The following is a 17,707-nucleotide window of genomic DNA, read 5'->3' on the forward strand; positions in this document are numbered from 1 at the left end:
TTATTGAGAAAAAAGAGAAAAATTATTTATAAGAAAATAATATAGTAGATATTCTCCACAGATATTCAAATATGTGATAGTTTTTTGTTTTGAATTATCGATTTCAAGTGGATATTCTCCATAGAGGGGAGAGACTTTCGAGTATGGAATGGTGTCTAATTACTATTCTAATAGTCAATTGATTTGATTATTTACTCTAATTAATTATACTGTATTTGGTTGCTAGAAAATACTCGTAGAATATTAAGGAGCATTTGGTCCCAAGTTGATAACATTTTCTTAATTTTAATATAGTTATTAAAAAGGAAGAGTGGTTTAAAAAATGTAATCAAATTTCTTCCTCAATTAAAATATAAAAAGTATTGAAAAGGTTTTAACTCTGTCCTTATTTTTAGTTTTAATATAGTTATAAAAAATTTAAGTATAAAATACGTAATCAAACTTCTTTCTTAAATTAAAGTATAGAAAAATGTAATTGAAAAAAAAATTGAAAAAATCTTAGAAGAAAACCTACACACAAACTGGGGTTGCTTTTCGGAGAGATAAAAAGTTAAAATACTTTTAAATTGACCACTTTTAGATTTTAGAAAATCTGATACAAATTTAACATTTAGTTTTCACTTTTATACTTAAAAATTAGATTTATTTTATATATTTATTATTCTCACCTAATCAAATCCATCTTCTAAATTCATTAGTTGAATGCATCTATATTTTAAAAATATTATTCTATATTGATTTTTTTTTGGAAAAATAAAGCTATTTCCCTCCATATTTAAAATTTAATTTAGACCAAACAAAATGTATCATATTGAACAATTATTTAAAATTTAAAATTATAAAAATAACCCCTTAACTAAGTGATTAGAAGTTCAAATCTCCTTTAATATACTATTACTAAGAAATATAAGAGATCAAATTCAACACCAAAATGCCTAAATTAGTTTTTTTTAAAAATAGTAACATAACCCTAATGGACTGTTAGAATATTCTTCTAAAACAATTTTTATTTTCAGTGTTAGGTTTGTTTTTTTTTTTATTTAATAAATATTTGTAGTTAAATTTTAGTTTACTTTTGCATATAGAAACTAATTAATCATGTAGTCATTAACCATAAATATTTATTAGGCACCAATTTAATAATTTATAGGCTACTATATTTTTCTAATATTTCAAATAGAACACTTTTGAAAAAAATAAAAAATTTCTTTGAAACAAAAATTGAAAATTAAGAAGAAACTCAAGAACCAATTTAATTGGATTATGAAAAGAACCCATTTGAAAGGACAAGCTTTTAATTAAAATTGACTTTAAAGAACTTAGACCCATTCGGTTTGTGGTCCAAAAATTTATTTTTGAAAATAAAGAATTAGTAGAAAATAAAAATGAATTTCCTTTTTACAATATCCGAAAACACGATTGGTTCCAAATTAAAAATATGAAAATTGAATTCAAAATTCAGAATTTGTGTTTGGTTGTAAATTTGAAAATCTGATAGAAGACTATTTTTGTTTGTTAAAATTCATTATTTTAGATAAATAAAAACAATAATTTAATTGTTTTGTTATTACAATGAATTTTTATTGTTAATAAGAGAAAGAAAAATAGTGGAAGGAGATTACACGATGGAGAAATTGTTTGTGATTTGTGAAAATACAAGTGATAAAATATATAGAATTAATGTTGATAAGATCTTACAAGTTTGTAGAATTAATGTTGATAAGATATTGCACCATTTAAATTAGTGGTATTGTTCACACAAGATTTCCAAAGAAATTTAATTCGTGAAATTTTTGTATTGATTTTAGTGATGTATAGTATAGTGAATACAATCTCTAATGTTTAATCCTTTTATGTATTCTCTCAAACAGGGGATAACGTTTAAAATTTCTAATTCTTCAATCTTCGAGGAGTTGTTTTAAACTTCAATTTTCTGGAATTCAATGAAGTTCTAATCTTCCAAATCTTCAATCTTTAGAAGGTTGTAATCTTGAGATGATTTGAGTTTCAATCTTCTAGAATTCAATGAAGTTTTAATCTTCCAAGTCTTCAATTTTCAGAAAGTGGTAATCTCGAGATCGATCAGAACTTCAAAGTCTTAAGAGCTTAAGAGCTTTAGTCTTGATCTATAGACCTCTCCAAATGAAATGACATGGCCTCTATGTATAGAGATTTCTCATGGGTCTTGTATGAACTTGGGCCCAGTTGTTATTGACCTTGAACCCAATCTTTAATTTGACCCAAAATTCTATCATGGGCTTGAATTGGATTGGGCCTGAGCCACTTTAATTAGTCGGCCTGATCCATTTTATAGTTTCCACAATGGACCCGACTTTCATTGAAATGATGTGGCAAAATTTAATCGGTTAAAACTTCTCATTCAACAAATGCTCCCTTTTCGAGATTTATGCACATCTATGTGGTGAATGAATCTTGAAAAAGATAATTTCAAACTAAAGTTTGATTTTTTTTACTTCTTTTGAAGCATTATCTTGATCAAATATGAATTTGACTCATGATTTGATTTTGCATATATTTGCATCAATTGGTCAAAGCACATATTTGGGCTTTTTGAAGATAAATATATTTGTGTTCACAAAGTCACCAAATTTGTAGTGAGATTTGGGATTCATCAACTTTTGCTTGGGGGATAGAAATTTAGAATTTAGATGCTCCCATTTGATGTCTTGCAATCCCACATTGTGGGATTTATTCACCCAAACATTGATTTGGAAAATGTCCCAACTTTCAATTAAGGTCAAGTTTGGAGTTGAAGTTGAGTTTGGATAGATTTGAGTCGGTATATAACACATTTTGATTAGTACATTTTGATTTGGGAAGAAATTTGGATATGTCCAAATATAGATCTTTAAATTTGAACTATGTTATGTTGGAAAGAAATGAATGAGGACTCAAATTCTATGGTAATTTCGCTTCAACTTATATTTGTGCTCCAATTTTGATGGACTCAAACAATATCCAACTTTTAATTTTGAAATTAGATCTTGGATGTTCCTCATTTTGATATAGAATGCTCCCATTTTTTTCTCCCAGAATATTTTGGCCAGATTTAAAATCCAAAAAATTATATCTCGTTAAATCCAGAACTGTCAAATCTTAAATCTAAAAATTTAAACTCCTTCTTAGGTTTAGATTTCAAATTCAATTCAAAATCTAAATTCTTTTGAGATTTGATTTTTTTTAAAAAAAATATTATATCTTTTCCAAACCATGATTTCTTTTTTCTGTAAACTGGGATGAGATCATTAGAAATCACATTGAACATCATTTTAGTAATTTTCTTGAACAAAATCTTACAGGTGAGAAAATAAGTCGCAAATGAGACTTGAAAGAAAAAATGATTTTACTTTCTCCATCTTCCACAGTGTGGATTCAAATTAATCCTAGCTTTTTTTTTCGTTTCTTCTTATTGATTGTCTTTTATACTTCTTTTTTTCTTCTGAATCTACTGCTTATGCTAGCCAGTTTTTCTTCTCTTTTTTTTTTTCGCCATCGTTAAACAACATAGTAGCTATGGCTGACGTCGCATGTCATGGATGGTGGTGGGCGTCAGCCTTTTTTCTTCTTAGTTCATTTTTTTCGTCATCGTCATCACCAACATATTCACCATCGTCTGCGGAAGAGGTTAGCGATACTTGTTCCTCCACGACATTGAGAGATTGATTGAGAGAGAGGGTGTTGTACGGATGACCTATTTTTTGGGTCCAAAATGTCAATTGACCCTCTGTTGACATCATCACCATACCAAATTACGTAAATTGCCCTCACAAGTGCCTCACGAGGTAAGTTTCGCTCTCGTCTGATTAAACACTCTCACTCTCACTTGAAATTCCCTTATTTGATGTGATTGCTCGTTAGTGTACGAATGATTTGACAATTTTCACGACTGAAGCCTCAAATCAATAATATCTAAACACAATACAATGGTGATTTCTTTAAACTCTAAACTCCATTTCACTGGTGATGACTTTTCTGGTTTTCGACGATATTTTGTTGAACGAAGATTTTTCGAACGGGGATTTCCAAGATGAGGCTTTTTCAGAACGGAACAGGTTTTTCAGAAAGGTGTTTCATTATTTTGAGTCTGTTTAATTATTTTTGCTGTGTTATTTCTGGAAAGGTAGCATTACGAAATCTTGTATTGGGAGAAAGAGAGCGAGAGATAGAACGAGAGTGAGAGAGAGCAAGAGTAAGAGATAGCGAGATTAAGAGAAAGCGCGATTAAAGGAGAGCGAGATTAAGTGAGAGCGAGATTAAGAGAGAAAGCAAGATTAAGAGAGAGAGCGAGATTAAGAGAGAGCGAGAGTACACTTCAATTGCTTGTACAACTTAATGACAAATGTTCTCTTGCTTTGTAGGATGATAGAAAAGTGTCTACTTATTCGATATGGAGGTGAGTGGGATGAGAATGAAAGTTCGTATATTGGGGCAGAGTTGACAGGAATCATTGTGCCTGTTACATTGAAGTATGAAGAACTTAAATCTCACATTTACAGGATTACAAATGTCAGTTCTTCAGAGTTTGATCTTATACTGAAAGTTAAATATAAGCTTGAATATGAAGCCCCTCCATAATACATAAGGAATGATGATGATGTTTGCTTCCTTCTTTTCTGAGAAGAGCTTAGTAGACTTCAGTTATCTGTAACGTTGAAATCGAATCAGGACGAAAATATTAGAATGAGGTTTGGAAATGTGAGTTATGATGATACGAATGTGGACAGACAATACGAGGAATCATATCAGTTTCATCGAAAAGAGGATGATATTTCATTGTCTACCAACACTATACCATCAACATTATCACTAGACAATGACCGCACTAATCCAGCAAGATTGAATTCAGAATTGGGCGGTACTTTAGTTATTGGTAATGAGAGATCATCTAGACTTGATTACATGGATTGTGGTCATCCATAACAAATTTGTGGTCCTTCAGTGGATGTTAATGAACAATCAATAGAATTGAATGAAATGGATCGTGATCATGGAGATGTGCGTCGTTCTACAACAGTTTCGGTGGTTCCACCATCTGTGTCTTCAAGTTATAGGGCAGATTGATTATGCCTCGTACCTCTTCATCTGGGATGGAAGACGTTGAAGTTGGTCAACTATTTTTGAGTAAAAAGGACTTGAAAATGTGATTATCTATTTTGTCCATCAACAAAAATTTTGAATTTAGGGTCAGGAAGTCAACCAAATCTTTGTTCACTATCAAATGTATTTGGGAGACTTGTAAGTGGAGCCTTCGTGCAGTGAAAATGGAAGGGTCTGATATATTTAAGATCACAAAGTATTGCAATTCGCACACATGTTCCATTAGAATTCTAAAGCACGACTATAGACAAGCAACTACTACGGTTATTGGTCAGTTGATTAAAGATAAGTTCACAAGAATAGGACATAATTATAAACTTTGTCATATCGTTGAGAATATGAGGAGAGATTATGTCATGAACATAAATTATGATAAAACGTGACGTGCAAGGGAAGCCGCATATGATCTCACTAGAGGTACTTCAGAATACTCATACTCCATACTACATGTTTATGGAGAAGCGTTAAAAATAGAGAATCCGAGTATAGTGTTTGAGATCGAACTTGAAGATGAGGTACATTTCAAGTATATGTTTATGGCATTAAGGCCTCGTATTAGAGGTTTTGCAAGCTGTCGACCTGTGATAATTGTTTGTAGGTCGCACTTAAAAAGAAAATACAAAGGCACCATGTTGGTTGCGGTTTCTATGGACAGGAACAATCAATTATACCCACTAGCATATTAGTGGACAATGAAACCGAATTGAAATGCAGTATTGGAGAACCCGATAATCTGATGTTTGTGTCTGATCAGATGATATCTATCAGTAATGCTATTCATACATTTTTTCCTACGACATTTCATAGATTGTGCACGTGGCACATAGAACAAAATCTTATTACAAACTTTAAGGATAGTACGGTTGTTAGGATATTTAGAGATGTAGCAAGGGCATATCGCTGTCTCTTATACACATCTAGATGTGTATAAGAGACAGGATACGATCGTTAGGATATTTAGAGATGCAGCAAGGGCATTTCGCATGATAGAGTTCCAGACAAAATGGGACGAACTTCGTAGTTTTCGAGACGGCGCTGTCACGAAATATCTAAAAGGCATTGGTCTTCAAAAAGGTGGGCACAGGTTTACCAAATAGAACGAAGATATGACAACATGATGTCCAATAGTGCAGAGTGTTTCAATTCGTTAGCTAAAGAGTATTGACTATTGCCCATAGTATGCTTGATTAAACATGTTAGAGGAATGCTCCAATCGTGATTCTACGAACGAAGGAATTACTGGGCATCTCGAACGACATTGCACTCTGACTTCTGTGAAACCCGATTGGTAAGTGAGGCCGATAAGGGCAGACGATATCAGGTTGAGCCTATTGATTGTTATTGGGTCCACGTACGAGATAATTGATTGGACGGTATTGTGAATCTTCACACAAAGGAATGCACGTGTAAGAAATTCAACTCACTTGGTACCCCGTGTTGGCATGCAATTGTTGCTGCCAAGGAACGAAATATACCCATTCAGAGTCTTTGCAGTTGATTTTATATAATGGACTCTTTAATGACTGCGTATGTGGAGCCTATAAATCCACTTGGGACATATCTGAATGGAAGAGACCTCTTGGATATGTAAAAAAGACTATCCTTCCTCCAAAGTTTGTGGCACAAACAAGGCGATGGAGAGTGAAAAGAATACCATCCAGAGGAGAATTTTGCAAACAAATAAAATGTGGTCGGTGTGGGAATTATGGGCATAATAAAAAAAAAATGTAGCGAACTGCTTACACCCATACGACGTACTGAAAATGCCAGAAACCATGACACAAACACCTCTCATCTAGTTTAATTTATAACTAACTTTATCTTGTAACGGTCTGTTAGTATGTGTTATAAATACCATTGATCTGACCCCAAAGAAGAGTTTTACATACTTGTAACATACTTTCTTGTTTTTCATACTTGTAACATACTTTCTGTGGAGTAAACAAAAAATAATAACAAGTTGGAGTATTTCTATAATAGCAATCTTCCTCTTGTAACATATTTTCTATTTTTTCAAAGTCTCGCCCTCTCTCAAAGATTCGCTCTCTCAATCTCGCTCTCTCTCAAAATCTCGCTCTCTCAATGTTTGAACTTTGAACCTTGAACTTTGATATAATGTTTTATATACCATTGATATAATAAAAAGAGCAGTAGCTTAATTATACATGTTTTGATAAAATGTATAATAATGAACTTTGAACTTTGAACTTTGATAAAATTATTTTATACATGTTTTACATACATAAAAATACAAGTTTTTACATACACAAAAAATTACAACAAAAATACATGTTTTATACACATAAAAAATATGGAGTGTTCGCCCACAATTGACACACTAACTGCATCCTATATTCACTCATTTTCTCCTGAGTGATTACGGACAGATCAGCACCAGTCACCAGATGTTCTAGTAATTTTATTGCAAAGATGTCACAATCAAGCAACCCGTGCTGTATGTCGGCATTCATAGGTCGCGAGATTTTCCAACGGGATATGGATAGGTCCAGCTTTGAACGATCCACGTCACAGTAATGAAGTAGGGATGGTACTGTGATAGTCAATAGCTCCAGCCAATTCACCAGCTTTGTCATTGGTATGTATAACGGAAGTGAATCAAACACGAATATATGGTCTCTATTAATTTCCATTACAAGGACCATCCAGTGCTCACTGATATTCATTGTTGTATACATGAAATCCACATCTGCCCATTTAACATCGAATTTACCAGTGACGTAGTTCTTATACATGCTATGAAGCACAGACACGGATACGACTATACGATATGGATACAATTGGATATGACTCGTCAACTTTTAAAAAACTAAGTTACGGATACGTTGAATGATACATCATTTTTTATATATTATTTTAATATATATTTCTAAAAAATGAGGATACTGATACATTGAAGGTACATTTTCTCTTGCTTAAAAAAATAGGTTACCTAGTTTTAGATTAAAAAAGATTAGATGAGATGTTTGTCTTTTTTCTTTTAAAAAAGTAAGCGTAAAAATAGATATATCAAATTGCTTGTCAGATACGTATCTAAGAAGTATCTGGAAGTATCAGTATCTGATACGTGTCTGATACAAATTATTTGCCTCACATGAAGTATCTGTGTTTCATAGTGTACGTTTCTTCATCCTCCCATGCTAGGGCAGCCTCTTGTTTCGTCTTATTCTTTAATCGTTTAAATATCTCGCCACGAGCATTAAGATGACTCTGCCAAATAAAATGATAAGTTAAGTAACAAAATATACCATAGTAAAATGACTCTGCACAACAAAATATATCAAAATTTACTGTTACATCAATTGGCAAGATGGTGAACTTGTGCATGCACATGTCAGGTCGGGTATAAAATTTTTATTTCATGAAATGAAATAAAGTATTTATGGTCTGCACAAAAAATTACCATGTCAGTAAAAGTACAAGATATCCAAATGTAAAGAAGTCAAGACTAGGAAACTTACATCGCACTCAACCCACGAACTCGGTTCAATCAATTCCTTGAAAAATTGCTTGGCAAGTGGTTTAAAGGAATTCTCTCGAACCTTGTTATCGGTATTCTCATATGAGATTCAGCCCATCATTTTTGTAAAGATATTAAGTGGAACATCATGTGCTACGTTGTATGCGACAATCGCTCTGGATAGTGACGTAGCGACACCTGGGAGAGGATACTTAACCATATTTTCTTCTTCACTTGAGCTAGAAGTGTATATTTATCAACAACTTTCCTCTTATGAGTAGTTCTTCGAGATTCCTACATAAACAGATAACAAAAAATTACTCGTTAAGAAATATAAAAATATAAACAAAGATTACTGATAAATAAATTACTCACCAGTGTAACTCCTTCTGTGGTCGTAACAATACCCGAAATGTCGGCCTTTGGAATGTCAGACATGTCGGCCTTTGTATGTGGCATGGTAAGTAAGTCAGGCATGTCGGCCTCTGTTTGTGGGACGTCAACCTCTATAGGTTCGACGTCAGTGGGTGATGTTTTGGTATCAAGCTCTAGAGGGGGGATGAGAGTAGGTGAAGTGGTGGTATATTAAGGCTCTACAGGAGAGATGGGAGTATCAGAGGCAGTCACATCAGTGGTATCAGGATCTCGAGATGGGATGGGTGACCTTGTCATTTCCTCATTCACCGTGGAACCCTTCAATTAGTAAAGTAAAATGATGAGTTCACGAACACGTAAAGACATAAAATGATAGTAAATGCAAACCTTGCACATAGACTGCAACAGTGACGGGATGGCCGACAATTGTCCTTTCATGTCTGTCATGTTTTCCTCCATATTGGATACACGACTATCTAAACTTGATATATGGCCATCCAACCTCGATAGTGAGCTGTCAATGGTCCACAGGTACGAAGAAATTGAATCGTTGGGATTGGCTTCCTCCCTGCGGGCAGCACACTCAGGACAGTTTTCATCCATAGATCGCTCTCTATGGGAGTCCACAAGATGGACATCAGGTGGGTTCAACTCGTCCTCATCACGTACGTCCCCCACCACATCATGGAACATATCATTACTAGGTGTGTATGTCCCTCCTTCCACTCTTCCACATTCAGCATCCTCGTGCTTAGAATGCTCGTGTTCATCCCCTCCCTCCACCCTTCCACATTCATCATTGTTACCTCCACGATGATCATTATCGTCGCTTTCAGAACTACCCCCACTACTCGACCTATTGCCACTTTCAGCACTATCATCATTGGCACCTAGATCAAATATAGGTCGTCTGTGAAGGATCTCATATCTAAGAGTTCCATGAACGCGTTCAGATCGCTCCAATCTCACAGTGACCGAAATACAATAATATTCATTCAACACATACAGTTATGCAAATAAACTCTAATTAACGACATGCTATAAACAAAAAAAATCAAAGGGATAGAGTTCCATGCCAGTTGAAGACTATCTTCAAACTTCAGAACTCCAACGCAGCGGAAATCCTCCAAGTGATCTACCAACGCCCGGCGGGAACGTCGACTGCAGTAGCATGATCGACACGAACTTACGATCGCTATGGGGACGACACTACCACTAAAGAGTCTCGGGTATTCTCGGAGTGAAAACTCAAAGGATGGGCTTTGGTGAGTTTGGTAGAGGAAGGAGGAAACACGAATCGTATAGGCGATAATTAAGTAGGAGGGAAAAAGCCACTATCGCATAGCAGAAATGCTTATCGTTTAGAAGAAGCTACATGATCGTGTAGGATTTACTGAACGATCGTTTAGGAAAAGGTATACGATCGTTTATTAAATCGGCACATTATACAATCGTTTAGAGAAGCTATCCGATCGTGTAAGCGAGAGTGTGCGATCATTTAGCGCGAAGTGGACGATTGTTTAGGCGGAGAAGATCTATCGTATAGTCTCTTGAGCGATCGTTTTTTTTCACCAACGCGCCCTTCACGAAATCTTTTGGGTGAATGACAGGCGATCGATTGCATGACTCAAAAATGAAAACATTTTTCATTTTAACCCATTGGTTTACCATAACCGACGTTGTCCACTAACCCAAGTCCAAACGTGATATTAGGATTAATTATCATATAATTGATAAATTAATTAATTAATAAATATAATCATATTATATTTATATCCTATAGTTTGATATCATATATCTACTATAGTATTTTCTCCTCTACTTGTTATAAATCATATTTATATCTAATTTCCTCCAAAATAATGGATCTCATACATTTGCCAATTATATCATATATAATCAAACTTCCTCTTGTCAATTTGAACATTTCAAATTAACCCAAATACTGGTTCTTGACTTTATCCAAGCTACCCAGGGGACCTAATGGACTTGTGGCTCGAAGCTCCAACGATACGTGAATAGCTGACTAAACTCTTTAGCCACGAGATCCACAATTCCTTAACTATCAAGCATTCTACTAAAGACCAATAGCTAAATTCTTCTTACCACAAATATATTTTTGTGTTCATTGGATATAACCAATCATGTGTACGATGACCCTTCCAGATGCTCGTAAGTACAGCTAGGCCAAATTACCATTATGCCCCTGTAGTTACATCTCACTCCTTAAGTACCACTGATTCCTCTAATGAATAATACAACATAGTCCTACTATGTGTGAACACCTCTCGGGCGAAGAGAAGGTGTGTGGCACCACATCGTTCAAGCCCCGGAATCAGCCCTTAAGGGAGTTATCTATCTACTTACCCTTGCCTCAGGGAAGGAGTGAATTCCATCTTTGTAGCTAAGTTTCCAGCTCCCAGATCAGATGAATCCTCAAATGGTAGGTTTGAATCGGTGAACTGGCCACTCGCACCCATACAAATCAAAGGACCGCCCTCAATGGCAGAAGTTCCCAACTCACTCAGGATTGAGGCCATGTTACCTATGGTTATCCTAGTGAAATGAAGTCTCTGTCATGAACGATGTTATATAACAAGACGTTAACACTTCGTGGTCAGGTCTTATGCAAACTCTTTGTATAGGACGCCCCTGCTCGCATGTCCCCAACACGAATGATCAGGATCAGACCATCTATGATAAGTCACAACACTTGTGACCATTCCACAAAGCGGGTCGTATTTGTAGCGTTACCAAGATAAGGTTTCCCTCCTATATCCATATACTATAGACCATTTTGGTTATCACTCAAGACATGATCCACTTGTATGCCACCATATACATGCTTAAGTCACATACAGATAACCAGGGATTTTATGTTTATTGGTTTATGGTAAAGCAAATAAAACAAGTAACTGAGCAAAATTACAAGATGTGAAGTAAATATCATATATTAAGAACACAAGCGTTCGTACAATCTGTTTACAAACTACAGGACACGAGACTTTAGGGCATCAACCCCAACAGTCTGTCTACTGGGGTATCCCAAAACTCCCTCTCAGCGTCTGTCATGACAATACCCTCTTTAACCTTTATCTGCATTAATAACTCAGTAAACTGGTTAATGTCAATTTAACAACCAAATAAACATATTATGCATAGAGTGAACGTACATTATTAGACTCAAATATCTCTCTCTCGAGTACTTTGAAGAACACTGAGTGGGAGCATGACTATCGTAATATGCGAGGCAAAGCCACCTTACTCCTTCACTCTGCAATGTTCCAAGTTATCGATGCAACTAGGATCTCGTACGTCTATACCTAAATGAAATTTAACATATATTAAGAACAATAGTAATGTAAAATCAAACAACACGATTATTATGTTAAGCAAATTTACCTGGAACGCTTGTGGAAATCCACGCAAAGAGACTACTTCACGACGTAATTTTTATTTTCTTTCACCTTCATCTTGTATAGACTACTCTTATCATTCAATGCAATCTTTAAGGCATCGAATGTCTTCTCCCAAATAATGATACCTCAGTCTAGACTGTTGTAGTACTCTATGTTTTGGACGTACTTAAAAGGTTTAAGGGCCACTGCATTTTTCTGTTTGTTCTTTCCCATCATTGCAAACTCAGTATAGTAGATTAATGTGATCTTCACAGTATCCTCATCATTTTCAAACTCCAACTCCTTGTATTTTTCTTCTAGTAGACGAACATGTAAGGTGTCCTTCGTCACTCGATTACCAAAATACTTGATTGCAAGTTCATACGAGCACTGCTCATTCTGATTAACTCGCGTAGGGGATCGCCACAAACTAGTCATCAAGAAAAAATCATCCTTCGAAAAAGTGACGGCCTTTCCATAAACAGAGAATGAGATTGAGTCAGATCTTGTCCTCTTTACTTCTCTCAACAACATATGATGGATAATTGGGCTGTTAAACACCATGTCAACATTTACAAATCGCCCAAAAACTGTTATCTTAAACATCTCGAACTGCCTTGAGGTAAGTTTCTCCTTCACAATCTTGTTTGCATTAACAATGTGGGCCAAGCTCGTTACTTGACCGGGAAATCGGTCGACTACGGGTATTCTAAAATATGTTGACATCTTAAATCACTCCTACATGAAATAAAGATTCAATCAGTAAACTCCTTCAGAAAAAAAATTGTAAAAAACATTCTGTTTAAGTCTTGCTGGTATTGCTCTCGCTAACTTCGCTCTCGCTGGTATCGCTCTCTCTAGTATCACTCTCTCTGGTGTCACTTTCTTTATTGTCGCTCTCTCTAGTGTCGCTCTCTCTTACCTCGCTCACATTCTCTCTTTTTACTTGTCTTCAACCACATAACACATCGAAAATAAAAAAAACAAACAAAAAAAAAATCATAGGTTCACAGTATTTCTAAACCCTAGAACGACCCACCTTTTCTGGTGTCGCTCTCTCTAGTATCGCTCTCGCCGATTGCACTCTCACTTATCTCACTCACAAACTCTTTTTACTCATCTTCAACCATAGAACACATCGAAAACCAAAAAAATAAACAAAAAAAACCATAGGTTCATAGTATTTCTAAACCCAGAACAACCCACAAAGCCCCATTACTAATCAGTTTAAGACATTTTCAAGCACAGATTGAAAGATTTACCGATCAGATTCGATTTGTCGGCGACAGTGGAATCGTTTGCAAGCCCAAATGACAGATTCTAAAGAGTTTTTAGTTTAGGAAAACTTGAATGAAGAGTTTTTAGTTTTGGTTGGTCTTCAGTAAAAGGGTAAGAAGACGAAGAGGTAAGGGCAATTTACGTAATTTGGTATGGCGATGATGTCAGATCAATTGACATTGTTTTTTAGAAATGGGTCATTTGACATTTTGGACCCAAAAAATGGGTCATCCGCACAAATTTCCCCAAATAGTGAGAAAGGAGAGAGAGAAATTGGGGGAGGGACGGGATGAGAGGGTGTAGAAGAGGGGAAAAAATTGGAGGGTGAGAGTAGGAGAATGGAGCAAATTAGGTTCAATATTTCTTTTTTTTTTAATTCCACTTTTTTAATTTTTATTAGACTTGCCTTTTTTTTTAATCATCATTCGATTTTGATACTTTTTCTTTTCTTTTCTTTTCTTTTTTTTATCATTATTATATTTTTATTTTTTCCCTTTTTAATTTTTTTTAATTTTTATTAGACTTGCCTTTTTTTTTAATCATCATTCGATTTTGATACTTTTTCTTTTCTTTTCTTTTCTTTTTTTTATCATTATTATATTTTTATTTTTTCCCTTTTTAATTTTTTTTAATTTTTATTAGACTTTCTCTTTTCTTTTAATCATGATTAGATATTATTATTATTATTATTTCAAATTTTTACTTTCTTTTCCAACTTTGTAGTTTTTTCTTAATTTTTTTAGCCATGTTTTTTTAAGCTTTCTTTTGCTTTTTTAGTATCATTAGTTTACTTTCTTCTGTTTTTTTACAACGTCAATTGTTTTTTCCTTTTTTTTACTCTATTTTTTTATCAACCCCTTTTTATTTCTAATTTTTTTGTTTATTTTTCTTTATCAATAATTTTTTTACAACAACTTTTTTAGTGAAAGAATTGGATTTGTCATTGTTTTTTATTATTATTATCTTCTACTAATTTTCCCCCATATTTTCTTTCTTTTTTTTTCTTTTTTTTTTCTTTTTTGTAGAAATGTCTTTATACATGACTGCTACCTCCAAATTATCGTTGACCTTCGAGAGGTCTAGATTACATCTGCTGACCTTAGAGAGGTCTAAATCATTTGTTGACCTTAGAGAGGTCTAAATCACCTGCTGACCTTAGAGAGGTTTAAATCACCTACTGACCTTAGAGAGCTCTGGTTTGTGCTCGAGTGTCGTCTAAGAATAGTGACATTAGAAGGCTCCTCTATGAAGCAATTAGGATCTTAAGCACTCTAATGTCATTAATTTAGATTAAGCATGCAAGTACCAAGTTGTAAAAACAAAGTTATTGAGAGAAAACCTTGGTCTAACTCAAAATTGAAGCAACTCGTTGGTTATTTCTGATCATGAACGGTTCGAGGACTACTGCTAGAGTCTTCCTCGCCATTCTTCGATCTTAGAACAGGTTGTGTGATCTGAATTGTGATAAATTTGAAGGGAAAAAAAGTTTGAGAGAGTTCTGAAGTTCTTAATTTGTGAGAGGGTAATCCAACTTCATAAGCCTTCAAGCAGAACCAATCTTAGCCAATTCTGCTTCTATTTAAAGAAAAATTCATGCAAATTATGCATGAACAAGTGGGATTTGAGGCGTTCAAAGTAGAAAATGTGGAAAATTCCACTTTGATTAAAATTCAATTAAAATTTAATTTCTAAAATTAAATTTATAAGAATTTTTAAAAAAATAATTTAATTAATTAATTCTAATAATTAATTTTAAATAAAATTAGTTTTAATTAATTAAAATTTTCAATTAATAATAATTTAATATCAAATATTAAATTATTTAAAATTAATTTTAAATAATTAATTAATAGAGAAATACTTATAAATAGAAAAATCTAAAAAATATTTATACTTTATAACAAAAAGTTCCAAAACTGCTTGTATTTTTTTTAACTTATTGCTATAATGTGTAAATATTCTTAAATATTTTTTATATTTAAAAAGACCCCTAATTAATAATATTAATTTAATATCAAATATAAAATTAATATTTAACACCAATCCTGAACATGAATCCCTATTCACGTGTCCAATATTTAGTCATATTTAAATATTTCCAACTCTCCAAAACGTTAAGTATATCGAATATAAATAACGATCATTTCCTAAGTCAAAATTGAACAAATTAAATTTTTTTTATCAAACTGTTATAAGGTTTAGTTCGATATGAGCTAGCAGAAGATCTAATGGGCCTACAAATCGTGAGCTCCAACGATTTGAGATTAATCGACTAAACTCTTTAACCTAGTTAACCAACATTTGTTAACTACCGGGACATTCCACTATAGCCCAATAGTTACACTCTCCTCACTATAGACATATTTCTATCCATTCAATATAACCATGATTAGTAAGTCAATCCTTCATGAGTTGTTTGTAATTATAGATAGGTCAAAATTATTGTTTTACCCTTGTAATTACGTCTTGCTCCTTAAGTCCTATGAATTCTCTAATAAACAATTGGTTTGTGATCTAACCACTAAACCGATTCCCTTTCGAGCCAATGAGAGGGTGAGGCTTCTTGTTCAAGATCTGGAGTCAGCACTTAAGAGAACAACCTATCTATTATCCCTAGAATCGGGTAGGAGTGAATTCCATCTTGCACGATTATGTCCCTAGTTATCTACCCCATATTATCCCTAAAATGTGAGCTTATTGAGTCGACAAACTTGGGTCACTCTCATCCATATAGATTAAAGGATAATCTCGAATAAACAAAAGTTCATGATTAGTTCAAGATTAAGATCGAGTAACCTAGATCATCGTATTGAATAGTTAGTCTTAACAGTAAATGACATTATAAAGTAAAAGTGACTATTTTGTGGTTCGGTCTTACGTAAACTCATTGCATAGGATGCCCCCACTTGTATATCTCCATATGAACGATTTATAATCACATCATTTGTACCAAATGCAAAATGGGCCGCATTCATAGTGTCCTTAGAATAAGGTACTCAACCTTATCCTTATACTATAGATTGTTTTGGCTTATTTACTCGAACTTGATCCACTTTTATGTCTCCACATATAGTTCAAATATTCATGTAATAGCCAAGGGTTCTTAATTTATTGGATTTAGGGTTTTTAATTACAATTCACATATTCAATAACATCTTTACTGAGTAAATCTCAATAACAACTTTATTGCAAAATAGAATATGTTCATTGTTTACAACCATGAGTTTTAGGACATAAAACCCAACAAAATCCTACTTGGACTAAAACTCTAGTGGGGTCTATCATATATCGTGTTGAGTGTGAGAGAAAAAATAAATACAAAAAACTAGGGCATCTCATATCCATGACTTCTCCCACTTGCCCTAGATTTATATAACTCGTAGTCCTAGACTTATTAGTTGACCCTCAAACACTTTAGCCGTGAGGGTTTTTGTAAGCAAATCAACAATGTTGTACTCCAAGGCTATCTGTTTGACGATCACGTCTCTTCTTTGCACAATCTCCCTAATGAGATGATATTTGCACTCAATATGCTTATCGCGCTTATGGCTTCTGGGTTATTTAGAATTTGCAACTGCACCACTGTTATCACAATAGAGGGTGATAGACAGATGCATATTTGGAACCAGTTCCAAATCTGTCAAGAACTTCTCAAACCATACAGCTTCCTGTGCCACTTTACATGCAGCTACGTAGTTCGCTTCTATAGTGGAGTCAGCAATACAACCTTGCTTTATACTCTTTCATACTACTGCTCCTCTATTTAGAGTAAACACTGACCCGATGTAGATTTCCTTGAATCTTTATCAGTCTGGAAATCATAGTCAGTATATCTTGTAAGGATTAGATCCTTAGCGTCATACACGAACACATAGTTCCTCGTTCTCCTAAGATACTTGAGGATATTCTTAACGACAGTCCAATGATCATATCCTGGATTGGACTGATACCTGCTGACTATTCCCACTGCGTAGCATATGTCAGGTTGTACATGACATAACATACATCAGACTACCAGCTGCTGATGCATAGCAGATATGTCTCATATCCTCAACTTCTT

The sequence above is a fragment of the Benincasa hispida genome, chromosome 12 (assembly GCF_009727055.1).
Source record: "Benincasa hispida cultivar B227 chromosome 12, ASM972705v1, whole genome shotgun sequence".
Lineage (NCBI taxonomy): Eukaryota > Viridiplantae > Streptophyta > Magnoliopsida > Cucurbitales > Cucurbitaceae > Benincasa > Benincasa hispida.